The 16,794-nt window shown below is 46.4% G+C and overlaps 1 pseudogene; it reads right to left on the bottom strand.

Moving 5' to 3' along the window:
* Positions 1–16,794, bottom strand: part of LOC136832748 (uncharacterized) — a 33,541-nt pseudogene that overhangs the window by 1,737 nt on the left and 15,010 nt on the right.

The following is a 16,794-nucleotide window of genomic DNA, read 5'->3' as shown; positions in this document are numbered from 1 at the left end:
CTGAAATATCCAAAATTTCAGAAAAAAAATTCAAACAGTAAATAATGGATAAAGCAAGCCAAAAAAATGTCTCGACTGTACAGGCCCAAGAAAGGCTGAGTTTACAAACCAGAGTTGCAAGTTCTGTGCTGCCAGTCATTGCAGACATCACAGTGCAGGGCTTCTTGTCTTGGTCTTACATCTGCTTCACACACTACACATGGAACCTCAATCCTGTCTTTAGACCTAGTGGTGTTCATGGCAGTGTAAATGGCCTGAAGATTTCCTTAATAAGAAAAATGGTGTTTAAGTTTTGTGATGTCTGTTTGGAATGGACTGTACTACTAATTTAATAAACTACCATGTAACAGGCAAATAGGCCTATTCATAATTAGCCACTAAACTATCTTAATTACCTTCAGTTGGTGCAGTTGTAAGGTGTCAAAGAAACGAGCAGGTAAAAGTTACTGCTACTTTATTACAGATCCAGGCAGCTTATATTGCGGCCGACTGACGCCGGGCCGCGAGAGACAATGGAATTGACTGTGACCTGAGGTCGAAACAATAAACAATAATATGCAGTGAACGAGTACAAATTACAATACAAAACATACAGAGCTACAATATGGATACAGTCTTGATGCCTGTGAATGAAGAAACATGTGATACACAATGTGTGACATTCGTATAAATACCATGAAGTAAAAAATGATTAAAATGCGTGACCTGGCACGTTTTAGGCGTGACTAATTGAGCTTGAAGAAAATGGAAGTCACCAAAGAAAACAAGCTCAGCGGAGACTTAATTAATGGCGCCGCCGAAACACTATCCTGGCGCCGATGTGGTGACTTTACAAATACTCCCAAGACAAGGGGACGCGTCTGACTAATCCCTGTATCTGCTGGGACGCTGAAGGGTGCCGCGGCTCCTTGAAGATAACGGAGGGGCCTCCCGCCTGTGAGGCTGCTGTTTGGGCGGTCCCTTCCTGGGGCGGCGCGCCTGGGGGTGAGGGCGTGCTGGAGTGCGGTTGGGCGGAAGGGGTGCTGCGTCGCTGCCGGGACTCTCCGACAGGAAGGCGGGCTTTAGCCGGTCTATGGAAACCCAGTCGTTCTTGCCTGGGAGTGCCAGCTGAACGCCTTGCTGTTCCGCTCCAGCACGCGGAAGGGTCCCCTGTAGGGCTTAGTTAGTGGTGGACGGACGGCGTCGACTCTGACGAAGACGTGGGTGGCGGATGACAGCTGTGGCGGCATGAAGGTGGTTGCTTTGTCGATGTATGAGCGCCTGCAAGGGGCGAACTTGCCGGCCACGTCGCAGAGCCTCTGCAGTCATGGGGAGTGGCGTTCATCCGTCACGAGCTCTCCCGGCACCACGAGGGGTTCCCCATAGGTTTGTTCAGCTGCGGATGGGGTGCCGTCGGCTCTGGGGGCGGTCCTCAACCCGAGGAGGACCCACGGCAGCTGATGTTTCCAGTCCTCGGCGGTGCAGCGGGCCATGAGGGATGACTTTAGGGACCTGTGGAATCGTTCGACCAGGCCGTTGGCCGCTGGGTTGTACGCTGTGGTGGTGTGGTGCGTGGTTCCCAGCAGTTGAGCCAGGGCAGACCACAACTCGGAGAGGAAAGCGGGGCCCCTGTCGGTTGTGATGTGGTCCGGGACGCCGAAGCGGCTAACCCAACTGGAGAGCAGGGCCTCAGCGCACGCGCTGGCGGTGGCTTCTTGCATGGGTGTGGCTTCGGGCCACCTCGTCGAACGGTCTACCACCGTCAGGAGGTATCTGGATCCGCCTGATGGGGGAAGGGGCCCGACGACGTCGATGTGGATGTGGCCGAAACGGCGCTCTGGCTGTGGGAACTCGCCTACCCCCGACTGCGTGTGACGACCCACTTTACTGGTCTGGCACTGCAGGCACTGTTTTGCCCAGGCTGTGGCGTCCTTTGCACCCGTGCCAGACGAACTTTTTGAAAGCAGTTTGGCCGTGGTCCTGCCGGAGGGGTGTGAGAGGCCGTGGATTATGTCGAATACCTGGCGGCGGCGTGAGGCTGGAACCAAAGGGCGGGGCTGGCCTGTGCTGATGTCACAGAGCAGGCTGGGGCCTCCGGGGGCGAGGGTCATGTCCCGCCACTTGAGGGATGTGATGGTGGTGCGGTATGCTGGGGTTTCTGGGTCAGCGGCCTGTTCTCTGGCAAGGTCCTGGTAATCTACACCAAGCTGCACTGCGTTCAACTCGACTCTGGAGAGGGCGTCTGCTACGGGATTTTTCTTGCCGGGGAGGTACCTGACGGAACAGGTAAATTCGGCTATGGCTGAGAGGTGGCGCTGCTGTCTGAAGACCATGCGTCCCCCTGCTTCGTGAAGGCGTGAACCAGTGGCTGGTGGTCTGTGAAGATTGTGAAGGGCGTCCCTCCAGGAGGAACTTGAAGTGCCGAACTGCGCGGTACATCGCGCAGAGTTCCCTGTCGAAGGTGCTGTAGCGGGTCTCTGCGGGACTGAACTTCTTGCTGAAGAAGGCGATGGGCTGGGGGGCTCCGTTGATGATTTGCTCCAGAACAGCACCGCAGGCGACGTTACTGGCATCTGTCGTCAGCTGGAGGGGAGCCTTGGGGTCCTGGTGTGCCAAGGCGGTTGCCTTGGTGAGGGCGGCCTTCGTCCGGGAAAAGGCCTGCTGCTGGCTGGGTCCCCAAGACAGGGACTTCGGTTGACCTTTTAGGACTTCCGTCAGGGGGGCCGTGGTGTGCGCGATCCCGGGGATGAACCGCCTGTAGAAGTTTACCATCCCAAGGAACTCCTGGACGGCCTTGATGGAGGTGGGTGTCGGGAACTTGGCTACGGCTGCCACTTTCGATGTAAGAGGGCGGCTACGGCTGCCACTTTCGATGTAAGAGGGCGGACGCCTGTCGGAGACACCTCGTGACCCAGGAATTCTGCTTTCTGGACGCCGAAGGTACACTTGTCGAAACGGACGACGAGGCCGTTCTCTTGGAGGCGCTGGAGGACTGCTTTGATGTGTCTCTGGTGTTCGCTGTGAGACCTAGAAAATATGAGAATGTCGTCGACGAGCAGACGCAGAATTTTAGGTCCCCAGGATGCTGTCCATGAGCCGCTGGAAGGTGGCCCCGGCGTTCTCAGCCCGAAGGTGGAGAAGGCGAACACGTAGGACCCGAAGGGGCGTGATGATGGCTGTCTTTGGTATGTCCTCTGGCGCAACAGGTACCTGGAAATAAGATTTAAGAAGGTCCAATTTAGTGAATATTTTGGCCCCGTGAAAGGAGGCCGTGAGGTCTTGCATGTTGGGTAGAGGGTAGTGGTCGGGCTCTGTTGCAATGTTGAGCCGCCTGTAGTCGCCGCAGGGTCTCCAGGAGCCGTCCGGTTTCTGCACCATGTGGAGGGGGAGGCCCATGGACTGGAGGCTTTCCTGCAGATGCCCATCTGTTCCATCTCCGCGAATGCTTTTTTCGCCTCCTGAAGGCGCTGAGGGGGGAAGCCTGCGGAACTTCGCATGTGTCGGGGGCCCTTTAGTCACTATATGGTGGTATATGCCGTGCTTGGCTGGGGCCCCGGGACTTGGCGCGGCTCGGGCTTAAATACCTCAGGGAACTCCGACAGTAGGTGTGCATACTGGTGGGGGCGACGGCGCTGATGGTGGGTCTGGGTCCCGCCGTTAACGGAGAGACCGGCAGGAGTCGGTATCGAGGAGGCGCTTGCGCCCACGTCGACTAGCAGGCCGGTGCGCCAGAAAATCGGCCCCCAGGAGTGGGGTTCCTACGTCCGCGACGATGAAGTCCCAGGAGTAACTCTGGCCAAGGATGGAGATCGACAGGAGCCTGGTGCCGTGGGAGAGGATGGGGTTCCGTTGGCGGCTGTCAGGAAAGCGGCCGGGTCTGGTGTCTGGTTGCGGTCCTCTCTGGATGCTGGGAAGACCGATTTAAAGGCTCCTGTGTCGACCAGCATCATCCTGCCGGAGACGGTGTCGCGGACGTAAAAACCTACTGTTTTTGAGGCCCTGGGTTCTTCGGCTGCCATGGCGGCCTGTCCTGCTGGCCGCCACCCCCGTTTTTTGAACGGTTGAACGAGCAGGGCGGCAGGCAGTTTCGGGCGCCCTTTCCGAACCACTTGTGGTAGCGACAGAAGCCCGGGACCTCCATCTGCTGTGGTTCGGTGGACGTCTGTTGGCAATGGCGTTGACGGGCTGCTCGTCCCTCTTCAGGCTGGACGGAGCTGACCGGCTGTGTGGCCGGTTTTAGCCGCTGAAGCCTTGACGGAGTCTGTGAGGTGTTGCGCCGTCTCTATGAGGTCCTCGACAGGCATGGTGTAGGGGTGAGCGATCTGGTTGCGTACCTCCGGGAGGAGTTGGTGAAGGTAGATTTCCCGTGTGAAGCTTATCTCCTGCCGCTTGTTTTTGCCACCCAAGTCTGGTATTGACAGGAGATCTACGACCATGCCCTGCGTCTCTTGAATTGAGGTCGTGGTGTGGATTTATGGCAAGGTCGATAGCACGGGCGGCCGGGCGCCGGCGATGGGCAGGAGCAAGCTTCGAGGAGGAACTTTTTTGTGGTGCTGTATGTGAGGGTGTGTGTTTGGTACTTTCGCGAGATGAGTTTTCTGTACACGTCCTCCGGAAGGGCGTTGAGCACTGTGTCGGCCTGTAGGATTTCGTCCGTGAGGTCCGCGATTCTGAAGTGGCTCTCCACCCTGCGCAGCCACATCGATGGGTTCCCCTGCGAACGGGCGGCAGCTTTACGGTGAGGGCGGCCGCGATTGTGTTGCCCGGCCGTCGTGTGTTCGGGCGCTGGTGTGGAGTTGCGGAGGGCCTCGATGCGGGGCGGGCGCGGCTGTGATGGGAGGTAGGTAAACCTCCGAGTCCGTGGGGTCCGCGTTTAACTGCATGAAGGAGGGGATATCCGCGTCCATGCTCGCTCCTTTGACCCCTTACTGGAGTGGGGTACTCGCGTCAGTACGCACTTTCGTGCGCCGTGTGGTTCCGCTAGTGACGCTGGTGGGGTACGCCGACGAGTCAGCACGCTCAAACGCTGGTTACAGCGCCGTGTTTAGGCCGCTAAGAGCGTTTTGGAGAAATCCTGGAGCCAAGACTGAGTCGCTGTGTGAGTCCGCTAATGGCTCCGGGATACTCTGGGGGTCACCACTGTAAGGTGTCAAAGAAACGAGCAGGTAAAAGTTACTGCTACTTTATTACAGATCCAGGCAGCTTATATTGCGGCCGACTGACGCCGGGCCGCGAGAGACAATGGAATTGACTGTGACCTGAGGTCGAAACAATAAACAATAATATGCAGTGAACGAGTACAAATTACAATACAAAACATACAGAGCTACAGTATGGATACAGTCTTGATGCCTGTGAATGAAGAAACATGTGATACACAATGTGTGACATTCGTATAAATACCATGAAGTAAAAAATGATTAAAATGCGTGACCTGGCACGTTTTAGGCGTGACTAATTGAGCTTGAAGAAAATGGGAAGTCACCAAAGAAAACAAGCTCAGCGGAGACTTAATTAATGGCGCCGCCGAAACACTATCCTGGCGCCGATGTGGTGACTTTACACAGTGAGACCATTTTGGTTAGATGAAATCGGCAAACAATTTAGAAAATTGCCAGTCACTTTTTTTGGTGTTGCCTCTTTTAGTGCCCTATACAATGACATGAACAACAGAGCCCCAACCAGACTGTACTACTAGTTTAATAAACTACCACGTAACAGGCAACTAGGCCTATTCATAATTAGCCTCTAAACTATCTTAATTACCTTCAGTTGGTGCACTGAGACCATAAAGCATGGTGCATTAAGACCAGGGGTTGGTGCATTAAGACAGTGGTGCATTCGGACTATAAACCTTCTTGATAATCTTTTAACAAATTAAAATTTCACAACTGATATGACATACAATGGGTATATATGTGATATACAGTGGGTATTTACAGTGAACCCCCCGTATTCGTGGGGGATGTGTCCCACACACCCCCGCAAATACGTCAAATCCGCGAATGCTTACAACGCCCCTCTAAAAACGCTTATACCTGTCTACCATGAAGGGTCAAACACCAAAGTATGCCTAAAAATACCAGCCTACATCAAATATACATTAAACTATTACCTTATAACTGTATTAATCTTTGAAATGATACTATTAATATAATTTCCAAGTCAACTTAAACATTTTATCGTTACATGTATACGTACATACTGTATGGCTTACAGCTGTAGGTGAAAATAATCCATTCCCCCCTACGTATTCAGCCCCACATTTTCTTTCATACAGTTATAAGCTGTTCCATTTTCTTTTAAGGGGGAACCATTGGTATTTACGTATACAGTATGAAATTCACAAAAAGACAAAAATTTAAAAAACGTATGCACATTTTAAAAAATTTAATACTACGTATATTTGTACCTGTCTACCATGAAAGGTCAACACCAAAGTACTGTATGCCTAAAAATACCAGCCTACATCAAATATACATTAAACTGTACCTTATTACTGTATTAATCTTTGAAATACTATTAATATAATTTCCAAGTCATCTTAAACATTTTATCGTTACATTTATACGCACATACTGTATGGCTTACAGCTGTAGGTGAAAATAATCCAGTCCCCCCTACGTATTCAGCCACACATTTTCTTTCATACAGTTATAAACCATCCTGTTTTCTTTTCAGGGGGAACATTGGTATTCACGTATACGTAATTCACAAAAAAAGAGAGACAAATTTTTAAAAAATTTATGCACATTTTAAAAAACTCCATACTGCTGTACTTAAGATTACTACATACGTAAATCACATGGGTACTCACCAGCGATGAATGTTGATTAAAGATGATGATGATGATTTAGCTGTGCAGCGCGATGAATAATGATGAAGATATGATTGCACAGCAAAGCAGAGTTGTTACAACTCATCTGAGGGTGCCTCTTCACCTTCAGGAGGCACTTCTTCAGTTGATTTGGGAGGCACGACTTCAGGCGGTTGGGGAGGCACTTCTTTAGGCGATTCGAGAGGCACTACTTCGGGTGATCTGGGATGCTTTGGAGGGGCCTTCTTCATCCATTTGATGAACATGGTGATAGGCAGCTGCTGTCGCTGCTTTTTCATGGTGGTGAGGGTTTGATTATAGGGCTCCCATGCTGAGTCAAGCATGTTTGAAAACTTTAAGGAGTGTTCCATAAAAGGATCCCATGTTGAAACACTCCTGCATATCCTGAATCATTCTCTTCATGTGGGACAGACATTCCAAAGTCAGGCCGCTCTCCTCTTCCTCCTGCTCCTCCCCTGAACCTGGCGTATCTTCCTCCTCACTGGCAGACTTCGTCAGCTCTTCCAAATCCTGGTCCGTCAGGGGGCAGAGTGAGCATCAATAAGGGTGCCGATTTTATCCTCGGTGCTGTCCTCGAAGCCTTCCCCACCTAGAATCCTCGCCAACTGGACAGCCTTATTAATGGCCGAATGTTGAATTTCTTCAGGAGAGAAGCCCCTGTAATCTTGAACACACTCCGGCCACAACTTGTTCCAGCATGCGTTCAGGGTCTCCTTCTTCATGTCATTCAGTGATCGGCTGATGATGCTCAGACATGTGGCAATCGTGAATTTACGCCAATATTCTTTTAGCGTAAATTCACTGTCACTGTCCATTGCAGTTACAAGGTGCTGGAGGGAGTTCCCGGTATAGAGTGCCTTGAAGGCACGGATCACGCCCTGGTCCATAGGCTGGAGGAGAGAGGTGGTGTTGGGAGGGAGGAACTCAAACTGGACTCCCTTATAAGAAAGATCGAGAGGGTGGCCACCAGCATTTTCCATAATCAGCAACACCTTGAACTCCATGGCCAAGTCGTTCAGGTATTGCCTAACTTGAGGGATGAAGCTATGATGGAACCAGTACTCTGTGAGGACTTGGTGATCCAGGCCTTAGGGTTATGCATCCAGAACACAGGAAGCAATGCCTTGTTCTTATTCTTGAGGGCCTTGGGGTTTGCAGCCTTGTAAATGAGGCCTGGTTTAAGCATGAAACCAGCTGCATTCCCACACATGATGAGGGTAACCCTATCCTTCTGGGCCTTGAATCCGGAGGCTTTAGCTTCGTCCTTCATAAGGTATGTCCGGGAAGGCATCTTCTTCCAGAACAGGCCAGTCTCATCGATATTGAACACCTGTTCTGGATGGTAGCCCTTCTCCTCGATGATCTTCTTGAAGGCCTCCGGATATTTCGCGGCTGCTTCAGTGTCTGCAGATGCAGATTCCCCATGCAGAGTAACAGACTTTAGGTTGAACCGCTTTTGAAATTGGTGGAACCACCCCTTGCTGGCCTGGAAACCTTGAGGTGCTGATGATGGTCCTGCTTGGGGCTCTTCCCCCTCTTCTTCTTCTGCTGGTTCATCAAAGTCTAGAAATTCCAATTCGCCTTCTTCAACGCTTTCCTCTGCCTGTACTACGTCGTCGCCTTCCTTAGCAGTTGATAACTGCTGGTGGAGTTGTCGTGCTTTCTCGCGAATGATGTTGGAGTCGAGGGGCGCGTTTTTCTTCCAGCAGTCCTTTATCCAGATTGCCAGTGCAGATTCCATTTTCACGATTGTTTTATCCTGCACTGTTGCAACTGTCTTTGCACTACCGAAGTAACTCATACTCACAGACTTGCGTATCTCTGCCTCTTTCTTCTTGATATATCTCACTGTGCTCTCATTAACACTGAAATGACGGCCAACCGCGGCAAAACTTTTTCCCTCCTTTAACATGTCAAGAAGCTTCACCTTCTCCTCGAGTTTCATAAGTGTCTTCTTTCTTTTAGACTCTGCCAGAAGGCTTTGAAGGAGCAGGGCATTTTTTAGGAGGTATTTTAGGGCCGAATACCGCTGATGCACAAAGATAAAAAATCGAAACGGACAGACGCACGGTTTCACACGGTAAGATGCTGCGAACTATACACACAATCTGAAGACGATGCCGTGGAGCATCCTCCCAGAATTCCGTGTTCGCGAGTTGGTTGTGAATGTTCAGCCAATGAGCGCCAAGGAAAATGAATGGTGCTTCTGGATTGGCTGCTTTGCAGATGACAGCCAATAGTGTGTCGAGTATCACTGATCCTGGGTACACAGCGTCCAGCATCGCGATTTCTTTGTATTTGCAGAGAGGTGGCTTGGGTGAAGCACTTTTAAGAAAAACAAATATATATTATTGAAATTTTGCTGTGTTTACGTTAATATATTACAGTACTGTAATATTTGAAAATTAGTAAATCATTTTTAACTTACAAAATGTACTTACAGTAGTCATTACAGTAATATATACTTTACATACATGAAAATGCTATGTACCACATATGTAAAAATACGTACTCTGCAGTATTCCTGTTGTCTTACGTATTTTAGATATGCTCTACATACTACCCGTAGTACTGTACTATACTATGTATCATTCTAAAACACTTTTTGTATGTAATATTTAAAAATCATCTTACAACAAAACATTTTATAAAATGTACGTACTGTATGCGCAGAAGATCTGTGTTAGTATATGTACGTGCAACCAGTAGTACCATGCGTATACTGTAGCAGGAAATTATCGGCAAATGACCCAATATAACCCGTTTTATTGCTATCTTACAAGAAAACATTTTATAAAATGTACGTACTGTATGCGCAGAAGATCTGTGTTAGTATATGTATGTGCAACCAGTAGTACCATGCGTATACCGTAGCGGCAAATTATCAGCAAATGACCCAATATAACCCGTTTTATTGCTATCTTACAGCAAAACATTTTATAAAATGTACGTACTGTATGCGCAGAAGATCCGTGTTAGTATATGTATGTGCAACCAGTAGTACCATGCGTATACCGTAGCGGCAAATTATCAGCAAATGACCCAATATAACCCTTTTTATTGCTATCTTACGTTTGTTTGTGTGTTTTGCACGTACAGTACTATGGCCTAAAAATATTTTTTGAAATCGTGTATTAAGATGTCCTCTGAATGCTCTGCTTCTTCTAAGGCCTCTGGCCAATAGCCTACAATTACTGTAATGACTGATGAGAAGAAAGTACTGTAGACATGATTGTTTTGTTAAGAGAGGGCAAAAGTCACGGAGAAGTAGCAGCCCATTACAGCATGACATTAATTGCGGTCGCCCGCATTGAGCATGAACAAGGTAAAATACTCATGCAGCCCTACTGTACCACCTTAGTTGCAATGTTCAAATACCTTAACATGACAGCACCTCCCGCCATTCATCGTACTGCACAACTAATTCATCATCATCATCATCTACAGCATACTGAAATCAACATTCATCACCAGTTACTACCCGTATGATTTAACTTTACAGTACTGTATTATTTATTATTATTAAGGTACCCAGTGTAGTATTACATAATATTATTTAATTTCTATTACTATTATATGTACAGTACTGTAGTACAGTATTATTATTGATTTACATGATTATTTAATGCTATTATACAATAAATATGAAAATACAGAATACTATTGCTATACAAAAGACAAAAAAAATCTGCATCAGCGAATATGGAGTTTCCCGTGAATATTTTTATAGATATGTTCCATGGAAAAACCCGCGAATGCATGAGTTTCCTGCGAATTTTTTTTAGATAGGTTCCATAGAAAAACCCGCGAGTGGGTGAGTCCACGAACCTTGAGAACGCGAATACGGGGCATTCACTGTATTATACATCTTAAAATTTGGGTAGACCTACAAAATGGAACTATGGTTTATGCCTCAAATTTTTTATTAATAAAATCTTTCGAGATGTCTACCTTTATTTCCTAAAAAACTATCCAAACTTTGGCGGAAAATGCTGATTAAATCCCCAGATTCGGTTGTTAGCGAAAAACGTGGAAACACTCTCTCTGTACACTAAATAAGGGCACTAGTTCTGTGCGCAAGTTCGAATAAGTGCAACATGCACAGGCGCAAGTATGAACATCAGCAGTTCACATTACATAAATACAACGCATTTTCTCAAGGATTCTTCTAGAGAGAGACCTACCCTCACATATTTGATCATGTCAACTGTAAAAATAAATCGCAAAGTTCTGTGACCAGTAGACCTAAAATTCTGGCTGGAGGTGTAGACCTAAAATACAAACCAAATAACATTGCCTGTAGAGAAACTACTACGGAATACTGATCACTGTAGGCCAACTTGAAGACTTACAAAGCACTGCTGAAATGAAGTTTGTTCACGATCTCATAACTTCATCTCATTCCTAACAAAGAAAGACTTTCCCCCAGAATTCATTCATCCACAATTAGAATCCTAAAAATTCAATAAAATTTCCGTCATCCAAAACTTCACAACGCTTCCCCCACTCAGGTTGTCAGCCCTAGGAGAGCTGTTAATCAGCTCAGTGGTCTGGTAAAACTAAGGTATACTTTTTTTTTTTTTTTTTTTTTTTTTTTCTACCATGGGTTACAAGGAGGCCTGACTGTCTCCAATGGAGCTACAAGGAGGCCTGACTGTCTCCAATGGAGCAAGTCAATTCTAACCAAGCAAACAGAAGGGGAAGGAAAAATGACACTGGCTCATTTTACCAACCAAAGCTCTCCAAAGAGAGTTGAGCATATGTTAACTTTATATGACCCCTTTTTGAAGTAGTAGAGCTGTACTATTTACCAAATCATGACGAAAAACCACTGAAACAATCATCAAAACTAGAAAAGCGTTTCACATAATCACTCTACTTTACACCACTGTTATTCGGAGCACGCCTGCCTCCATAAGGAACAAATATAAGAAGGCTTTATAGAAATGCTGTCTCACCATGTGAGACATACGCCTAATGACTCTACAAGAATATAATCGGATAAATGGCAAGACAAAGATTATTCTTTAGCCCTAGAACAATCCATCATAACAGATACTAGGTAGTTAGTACAACACTCAATTTGTGGTATCACTTTTTTTCTAGGGTCCATTTTGTAGGGGGGATGATGCCACCCATAGCTTGTTAAAATTTTAGTTAGGGGGAGCTTACCTGGTAAAATGGCAACTTTTTCTTAACCAGTTAGTAATATTTTCATGTCTTTTTACAGTCCATGAATGTGTTTGACATGTTGCCAGCTTTCTTTTTCTGGTTTGACATATCCCTTTACTAGATTTGGTGTCAAATCTCATGCGAGAACGACAAATTGACATTTCATAGGTACATATTCTCTTACAACTATGATTGCTGAACAGAAAGAACCTTGGAATTTATTTAATTTACTCTTGTTTGTAGATAAAGCAAAGAAAAGAGATAAAAACAGTATATAACTAGGTCTAAAATCAATCAATTCACATTACAGACACATGGAAAGCCTCATCAGACAGTATTTGATATAAAAAATGCAATTAATCTATGGCATGCAATACAATTTAGTAAATATTACGCAGTTGTAAATATATTTATTTATTGCTGAGCTAGAGAAACCTGTTTATGATGAGATACAATCTCAATTACCTGCCCAAACCAATGGAATGACTACTGGCTATCTATTGATGCCATGGCAGTTATTCAAACGCTAAAACCTGGTGGTGTATCCACATTTGGCGAACTTGCTTATAAGCTATACAAGTTCATTACTGTAGCACTTGGTACACTGCAATGCAAGAGAATTGATGTTGTATTTGACAGACACCTGTATCTGTCAATAAAGACAGGTGAGAGGAATAAGCGTGGAACATCTGAAGCACTAGAGGTACAGATCAGAAGTTCAGCCACACCAATACCAAAACAGTGGCAAAAGTTTTTAACAAATACAAAAAACAAAGTCAACTTCAGTGCTTTCCTTGTTTCTCATGGAAGCAAACAGGAGAAGAAAGATTAAATGAAGAGCTTGTCATTGGAGGCGGCTTTGCTGACCCAAAGCAAACACTGAAAGTAAAAAAAAGGGGTGTGTGTGCACACAGAAGAATTGTGTTCTGACCATGAGGAAGCAGACACAAGGCTCCTCCATGCCAAGCATGCTACTCGAGATCACAGAAGGGTTGTGATTCAGTCTCCAGACACTGATGTTGCAGTGCTCTGTGCATTACTTTTCAGAGATCTTAGTGGTGATCAAGAGCGGTTCCGCACTGGTGTGAGGGACAAAATGAGGTACATCCTTGTACATAAGATTGCTGCGGGGCTTAACGAACACGTATGTACTGTACTACCTGCATTCCATGCTCTAACGGGATGTGATTCCACAAGCTTCTTATTAAATGTTGGGAAGAGGAAGCCCATGCAAGTGCTTACAGGAAGCACACAGTAACAGACACTCTTGGCTGAATTGGGAAAGGAGATACCTCCTAGTGATACAGCCTTGAAAGCCTGTGAATCCTTTATCTGTCAGCTCTACAATACCAATGACGGGGCTAGTACATCAGCTGATGAAGTACGATACCAGCATTTCTGTCTTAAACAAAACAATGAAGGACTTCCCCCAGCTTCTGATACATTAATGCAGCACGTTAAGCGCGTTAATTATAAGGCATATATTTGGAGGAAAGCACTTGAAGCCAAGCAGGATCTACCTCCCCCAAACAATAACGGATGGAAAATTGAAGATGACATGGTTCAACCAGTTTTGATGAAGGACCCAGCATCCCATGCCCTCCTTGAGCTGCTGTCATTTTGCCGTTGCAAGAAATCAGCATGCCGACGTGCAGATTGTTCATGGAAAATTAATATTCTTTGTTGTACTGAAGGTTGTCTGTGTTCCAATTTAGACAGTTGTGAAAATTCACGTCAGCACCCTATACATCTGATGATGAGTGATGAAAATCTATAAAATGTTTATGGTCTCCAGAAAACTCGGAACATTCCTAATTGAAGTTGATTCTTTATCCTAAGCATATTTCCTCCACTAATGTACGAGATAAAATCAGTCTTGAACTATTCTTTGTTTCCACAGTATTCAGCTGGACTAGATAAGCTTACAAAATCAGCCTACACGTTTACTTGATCTTTAACTGTTTTGTGATCTTTGAAATAATTTTGAGCAGCGTATCTTACTAGTAATCTCATTGAATTACTTTGTTGTAAAACCCAAAAAGTGCACAATAAAAATTGAAATTGCAACGTGTAGGCTTACATTTCATCTTTTATTAATAGATTACCAAAGTGCCATTATAACAATGTATGGAAAATACTGGTAGTTATATGATCTTTTGACCTAAAGTCATTAAAAATTTTGCTACACACATTTTTAAAAGTATAATTGATTGCTTAAGTTATTGAAAATAAAATATCTATTTTATTATGAACTACATTGTAGTTTTTGAAAATGTGAAGACGCGTTTACTTGATTTTTATACGTTTTGTGATCTTTGAGGTGATTTTGAGCTACATGCCTTACAAGTAACCTGACTGAATTACTATGTTGTTGTAAAACTCAAAAGTGTGCTAAAAGAATTGAAACTGCTATTGCATAGCTAACAAAATTTAACCATATTATTCAGCTGGTTCATCAAAATGGCTATGTGACTGTATGTTAATATGCTGGTAGCCATGTGATCTTTAGACCTTAAGGAATGTTCCGATTTTCTTTATTTTTGTGTCAAATATTTAAAAGTAGGCTTTTCTTAGAATAACTGATTATTTCAACAATTGTTCAAATCAAAGTTTTTTCTTATGAAATTAATTGTGGTTTCTGAAAAATGTTAGGACTTTTGACCTTGGTCACATCAGGGCACTTGCAGAAAGTAATTACTTCATCATACTGTACGTCAGAGTGAGTCATCCTCTGTAGAAAAATACCAAAATAGTGGTCATTTACCAAGATATAGCGAATAAACTTTGACTTTGCACTGTGTTTATATAACATGGCATAGCAATAAAGTAATACCGCAATTTGAGTGTACTAACTACCTGGTGATGTTCAAGAAGGTTTGTACTAACTACAGTACCAATGGCAACCAACTTTGTAGTTCCAGTTGAACGAAACCATTTTTTTTTTCAACTCCGTGCTCCTGCTGTAGTAAGCAGTTCTCTATTCTCTGGTCTATATTGTCCAACACGGGAATGGTATTGAAGTACGAGCTCAACAAAATCTAGTTATAATTTACAACAAATAAGCTAACACTCAGCGAGCAAAGTTTACAATTCTGTAGCGCGCACGCGAGAGAGACGTTTAAGAAAAAAAAAAAATGTTTTCTTACTGAATGGGAGCAAACAACAAGACATTCGTTCCGTAACTTATCGTCAACTGAAAAATGTACAATAGCAACTTATCGTCAACTGAAAAATGTACAATAGCAACTTATCGTCAACTGAAAAATGTACAATAGCAGAGAGAGAGAGAGAGATTATGATAACATGTAATCTTTATTAGCAAAAATGTTGAAATATGTTGGGTCAATACACAAAGCTAGCAGTAAATAATCTCCTAAATTTCATTAACTAGCATCTGAACTTGACCTGTCGGTTGTGATGTGGTCCGGGACGCCGAAGCGGCTAACCCAACTGGAGAGCAGGGCCTCAGCGCACGCGCTGGCGGTGGCTTCTTGCATGGGTGTGGCCGGGCCACCTCGTCGAACGGTCTACCACCGTCAGGAGGTATCTGGATCCGCCTGATGGGGAAGGGCCCGACGACGTCGATGTGGATGTGGCCGAAGCGCGCCTGGCTGTGGGAACTCGCCTACCCCGACTGCGTGTGACGACCCACTTTACTGGTCTGGCACTGCAGGCACTGTTTTGCCCAGGCTGTGGCGTCCTTTTGCACCCCGTGCCAGACGAACTTTTTTGAAAGCAGTTTGGCCGTGGTCCTGCCGGAGGGGTGTGAGAGGCCGTGAATGATGTCGAATACCTGGCGGCGTGAGGCTGGAACCAAAGGGCGGGGCTGGCCTGTGCTGATGTCACAGAGCAGGCTGGGGCCTCCGGGGCGAGGGTCACGTCCCGCCACTTGATGGATGTGATGGCGGTGCGGTATGCTGGGGTTTCTGGGTCAGCGGCCTGTTCTCTGGCAAGGTCCTGGTAATCTACACCAAGCTGCACTGCGTTCAACTCGACTCTGGAGAGGGCGTCTGCTACGGGATTTTTCTTGCCGGGGAGGTACCTGACGGAACAGGTAAATTCGGCTATGGCTGAGAGGTGGCGCTGCTGTCTGGAAGACCATGCGTCCCCTGCTTCGTGAAGGCGTGAACCAGTGGCTGGTGGTCTGTGAAGATTGTGAAGGGCGTCCCCCAGGAGGAACTTGAAGTGCCGAACTGCGCGGTACATCGCGCAGAGTTCCCTGTCGAAGGTGCTGTAGCGGGTCTCTGCGGGACTGAACTTCTTGCTGAAGAAGGCGATGGGCTGGGGGGCGCCGTTGATGATTTGCTCCAGAACAGCACCGCAGGCAACGTTACTGGCGTCTATCGTCAGCTGGAGGGGAGCCTTGGGATCCTGGTGTGCCAAGGCGGTTGCCTTGGTGAGGGCGGCCTTCGTCAGGGAAAAGGCCTGCTGCTGGCTGGGTCCCCAAGACAGGGACTTCGGTTGACCTTTTAGGACTTCCGTCAGGGGGGCCGTGGTGTGCGCGATCCCGGGGTGAACCGCCTGTAGAAGTTTACCATCCCAAGGAACTCCTGGACGGCCTTGATGGAGGTGGGTGTCGGGAACTTGGCTACGGCTGCCACTTTCGATGTAAGAGGGCGGACGCCTGTCGGAGACACCTCGTGACCCAGGAATTCTGCTTTCTGGGCCGAAGGTACACTTGTCGAAACGGACGACGAGGCCGTTTTCTTGGAGGCGCTGGAGGACTGCTTTGATGTGTCTCTGGTGTTCGCTGTGAGACCTGGAAAATATGAGAATGTCGTCGACGTAGCAGACGCAGAATTTTA

Source organism: Macrobrachium rosenbergii, chromosome 50 (genome assembly GCF_040412425.1).
Source record: "Macrobrachium rosenbergii isolate ZJJX-2024 chromosome 50, ASM4041242v1, whole genome shotgun sequence".
Taxonomy (NCBI): Eukaryota; Metazoa; Arthropoda; class Malacostraca; order Decapoda; family Palaemonidae; genus Macrobrachium; species Macrobrachium rosenbergii.
This window is presented reverse-complemented; position numbering and strand designations above follow the sequence as displayed.